Here is a 6,000-nt window from a genome sequence, read left to right on the forward strand (position 1 = left end):
GTGATGTGTATTCTTGTCATTTTTAGTATTTTTTTCTATATATTTTATACATTTTTATTTAAATTTTACACACACACACACACACACACACACACATATATGGGTTTTTTAATAAAAAGGAAATATTATTGAAGTTTTTTTTTTCATTTTAATTTTATTTTTGATATGCATTACTGTGTATATATATTTTTATATATATATATATATATATATATATAATGCTTACATATAAGAATTTATAGTGTTATTTTAACATAATTGATATACTATTTTAGTTTTTTATTAATAAAATTAATTAATACATTTAATTTGTTTTTCCATTTTCATTTTAAAGTTGAAAGAATTTTGTTGTGTTTTTGTTTTTATTTTTTAGATTTTATTTTATTTGTTTATTTTTTTTTTACATTTTTATTTCATTTATTGTAGTACATCAAGAAAAACATTCTCAAAATGAGAAATCAAAAGACACAAAATTAAAATGAGAAATGTTGGAAATATATATATATATATATATATATATAAAAGATTTAATTTTACTAAACAGTAAGCCAATATTGATATTTCAGCATTGGTTACTTGTTGCTAAAGTAACAAGGATGATAAATATAAGGTAGCATTCGGCCTGCTTAAACATACTACCGTGGACACTTTCAAAGGAAAAGGCCTTGTCGGGTTTTGTTATATCAGTCGTCAGGACTCCGAGAACATCTCAGGTGTCTGATGGTTTGTGTGTCTGTGTGCGCACACCCGCAGCATGGTGGTTAGCCACAGGAAGTTACAATAATAACAGACCAAACCCACCACACTGTCATGTTCGCTGCAACTCATCACTACAGCATCGCTGGCGTTCTGTAGGGGAGTCATGGAAACTGATCTGGCACTTCTCTTCTCCTCTCCTCTCCGGGACTTTCTCACCGTCTTTGCACCGGGGGAAAAAGCTCTTGACGTGCAGGGTTTGTAGACCTGGGTTTGTAAAATAAAAGTGGCATGAATGTGCAGTCAGTTTGCTGGGTTATGCACTTAGACAAAACACAGGAAATGATAAATGACACCTCACAAGCTGCAAGGTCAGAGGTGAAGTGTCACATGCAACTTTGACACATGCAGTTTAATACATCTGCACTGAATTTCAGAGGGTTTTTTAATGTTTACACATGACTTAATATTTAATGACTAGTCTTGTGTTGCCAGATTTTGACGACTGTCCTAATATCTAGTCCACATTTGAGCTTTTTCTGGACTACTGCTTAATTAAACATGAAGCAGAGCTTTTATGACCAGTTATTTTGACTAGTTGGCTAGTCTGTGAATCAGCGTGAAATTTATGTAAAAGATTCACAATATACCAGTCAGCAGAATGCTTGTTGCCAGATTTATGCTGCTTTCTTTAGCATAAATAGTGCCATTTCGCCATTTCAGGCTTTGAGCAACACTTGATTTGTTTTAGGGCAGTTTTGCAAGAGTTTTAAATCTCAGACCACTGTAGATCCATGCAATCATTTGCTTAAAGTGTGCTTTGTCAAGCCAAACTGCTCTAGGTTTATTTTATTTTCACTTTTGCATAGTTCCAAAATTATTTGGCCATATTATGTTATATTATTTTTTCCAAATGCAATAAAAAAATGTCATGCATGGGAAGCAATTTGTGGACAGAGGAACTTTCCTCTTTCTGTTGGAATGTATTAAACAAACAAAACTGAAGTCATGTGATCCATTACTAGTCGACATAAACCCAACAATTATATATTCTGCTGAGACATATTTATGTCGTCAAATATAAAAGAAGTGAGTAGGGTACAACAGGGCTAAAGGCACCTCGAGGTAAACTTTTTTCTGCTTTTCAAGATACATGTGCAATTTTGGCTGATGCTTGACGCATTCGGGGGCAGCAGTGCAAAGCCGATTCTGTTTTTACTTGATCTAATATTTGATGTTTTTAGAAATGTTGTATATTTAAGTAGCAAATGATAATCGCTAAAATTCTTGAATGTATCTTGTTGAGACAAAGGTCTTCTTAATAATTTTTAGTTTTGTTTAAGATGATTGAAGCAACAGTTTTTAAAGGGGCCATCGGGTGCCACATGCACTTTTACAAGCTGTTTGAACTGAAATGTGTGTTGGGATTGTGTGTACACAACCACCCTAGAATGACAAAGATTTACCCAGTAGTTTTCTTTTAATTAAGTAAAATAATTTGCCTCTTCTCATATCGAGCCGTTCTCAGATGCCTGTCGTTGTGGCGTAACACCGACAGAGGCCGCTCCTGTGATACTTGATAGACAGTAGTGTTTTAGCATAGACCCGCCCAGAGTCAGAAGTAAACTGACAGCACTGAGGGAATGTGGCCGCCGATCTACCTAAATGGGTTCATGTTTACGCGAATCATTTCTCACCATACTGCTTTAAAAACGAGGGTCAGTATAAAGCAGTTTTTGTGAAGCTGCTGCTGAAAAATGGGTCTGTAACTATTCATGTTCCTGCTTCATCTTATACATGTGTATTGAACATTTATGGAGCAACAGATTTTATAAATAAATCATACAAGTCATTTATTTTGTTTAAAAATAGTATAAATGTATGAGGCGACAAGGGGGGCCTTTTACCCTGTATGTGGGCTCAAATCAGTGTTACAATAAATGTTCAATACAAATGTATATATTTTTCTGCAATCATACACTTTGGGCACAGTGAAAAGCACATTTTTAATAATTAATTAATTAATTAATAAGATAAAACAATAAATGAAATAAACTATAAAAACTATACAAAAAATGGAAACACCAAAACAAACAAACAAACATTTAAAAAGTTACAATTAAAAAAAGCATAAACTCTGGGATATTTAACAAAACAAGGTGTAAACTCTGGGATAAAAACTAATAATAAATTAAATGTTAAAAACTATAAATAAACAACAATGTATAAACAGAAATAAATAAATTAATCATAGTATTTGTAAATGGTAAAAAAAAAACATATACATAAATAAATAATAATAAATGAGATAAAAACAATAAATTAAAATAATAAAAACTATAAATAAAAATATAAACAAATTTTAAAACAGAAATAAAAAAATAAAAATAAATAAATAGTTTTTATTTAATGGTTTTTGTAAACGTTCAAAAATAACACAATGAAAGCAAAATTCTCGTTAAAATTGTTAAAATTACTAATTAAAGAGTAATTAAAAAAAGACAGATAGAGTAGATAGATAGATATCCTACAATTAAATGCCATCAAATTCAACCTCTGTCAACCCCAGTATTCAGTTCTTCCTCAGATGCAGTGTGGCAAACCTGGGAACCATCAGACTGATAAAGACCTGCACACAAAGAGGGAAATAAAATCAGACAATCAGTTCGAAACTGTTATTTTTAGTTTGCATTATGCATCCAATATCCATTTATCACAAGAGTTTTGCCCTCTATATGAAGACCAAATGTGCCAGATCAGCCATGCTATTATATGGCAAAAGATCCTGGTTTGTCTGGCAGGTGTAAAAAGTCACCTTCAGCGAGTGTCCATCTGTCCCTCTCTGTTACTGTAAAGCTCAGGTTAGAGCATGCACACAGATACACACGTGTCTATATGAGTTATGGTGTGCTAAGTATCCTGAGTGTTTATCAGCAGGCATTTGAACCCTCCTGCCCTTCCTGGAAGCAAGCCACAGACTGAGACCAGTGCAAAATCTCACATTCATGAATTATAGAGCAACCCAAGCTGTAAAAGAATGCTGACTGCTTAGACTTTGATGCAGTATAGAAACGTCAAGTATGGGACAAACTGAACCAGAGTTTAATGAATTCCCTGTAAACCTGCAGTATCGTCTGCAGGCTGTGTTCCTATCGGCCTCAGCACTCCTGTGAGAAAATGATTTATACGTGTTTAGATTTTGCTCCCGAGGCGCTGTGCTTTGGGGTTTTTTCTGTTTGTTTAAGATGACGTAATGTCACAGCGATTAAATTGAACTTTGATCTTTTACCGTATACTAGGAAAAATGAATAGAGGATTCATTCTAAGAAATGTGGAAACAAGCAGCTGATAAACTGAATCAGTTTAATTGTTTAGATTAAAGATATGCGAGGCATAAAAACAGGTGACCAGTTTTCAGATGCCCTTTTCAAGTGACCTTTTTTATCAGAGATTGCAGGAATTCCTCAGTTCAAAAGTTTAAAAACACCTTGCAGAATCTGCAAAATGTTAGTTATTTTATCAAAAAAGGGGATCATACAAAATGCAAGCTATTTTTTTTTATTTTGTACAGGCCTGAATAAGGTATTTCACATAAAAGACATTTACATAATAGTCCACAAGAGAAAATAATAGTTGTATTTATAAAAAAATTACCCTGTTCAAAAGTTTACATACACTTGATTCTTAATACTTTGTAGATACCTGAATGATCCACAGCTGTGTTTTTTTGTTTAGTGATAGTAGTTCATGAGTCCCTTGTTTGTCCTAAACAGTTAAACTGCCTACTGTTCTTCAGAAAAATCCCTTTTTTTCAGCATTTTTCTGGACTACTGAGGAACTATTGCAACTATTACAGAAGGTTCAAATGCTGGGTAAATTTAACTTCTTTTGTCTTCTGGGAAACATGTAAGTATCTTCTGTAGCTTCTGAAGGTCAGTACTAAATGAAAAAAATAATTATTTTTAGGCAAAAAAAAAAGAAAAATATACACATCTTCATTCTGTTCAAAAGTTTTCACCCTCTGGCTCTTAATGCATCGTTTTTCCTTCTGGAGCATCAGTGCGTGCTTGAACCTTTTGTAATAGTTGCATATGAGTCTCTCAGTTGTCCTCAGTGTGAAACGATGGATCTCAAAATCGTACAGTCATTGCTGGAAAGGGTTCAATACAGAAAAACTCTGAAAAACCAAAGAATTTGTGGAACCTAAAGGATTTTTCTGTCATTTCCGGCTGGCTGAAATTTCAGTGCATCCCTAGTTCTAATGATTTGGGAAAAACGCTGCAGAAAATGAATGGGCAGCATTATTTACAACCAGTTAATTGAATAGCAAAAATCCGTCCAGTAATGTGTGTTGCTGTAACACCCAGTAGTGTTGGCTCAGCGCCTGACCGAGATTGCCAGGAACAGTAAATTGTCTTTGTGAGACAGAGTACTACGAGAATGTGTGTGTGTTCTTGCTCCGTAGTGCTATTTAAATAAGAAAAGTGGCCATGCTTTGGCAAGTTACTGGCTGTGATTAACGACTGTACAGATGGTTTGCAGCTGCCATTTACCATGGGAATTAACCCCAATATTTACAATAGAGAGAGTGTGAACACCCTCACGCATACACACAAATGAGTGTTTGATAGCTTAACCAGTCGTAACATGCTTCTCTGCAACTCTACCGCCTGCTACCTGTCTACACACACACACACACACACACACACACACACACACACACACACACATATGCACAAACACGCTTTCTAGCTATGCAAATAGGGACATACCATATGACCTTGGATGTTCAAATGATTTAATTTATCACAAGTTATTTTTTTCCAAGTTAGGATCTCCCAAATGTGACCAAAGAATGATTAAGCTATACTTCCGGGGACAAAGAATGGCAATAATAAACACATGCATGTTCATATAACACATGCACTCAGTCGTAAAAAGAGATATCCTTCAAATGTCAAATTGTAAAATCAATCTTCATACATTCATAAACTATTACTGAAAGCTCACCAAATATTTTCAAATGGCACAGCTTTTCAGTTGATTACAAGTTTTTTCAATTATTAAAAGTTGTTAAAGATCGTTGATTGAAAAATTACAAAAAAGCAATAGATAACAGCTTTATTTTGACTACGGCAATAATATAATTATTTTATCACTCAGCAAAATAATTTCAAAAAGTCTTTCATAACAGGAAACAGTCCTCTAGCTGCATTAAACAATGTCTTAATGTGTACATTATTAACCAAACCATCCATTAAAACTTTTATTCAGCAAGGATGCATTAAGTTTATTAAAAGTGAC

Source organism: Garra rufa, chromosome 5, assembly GCF_049309525.1.
Source record: "Garra rufa chromosome 5, GarRuf1.0, whole genome shotgun sequence".
Lineage (NCBI taxonomy): Eukaryota > Metazoa > Chordata > Actinopteri > Cypriniformes > Cyprinidae > Garra > Garra rufa.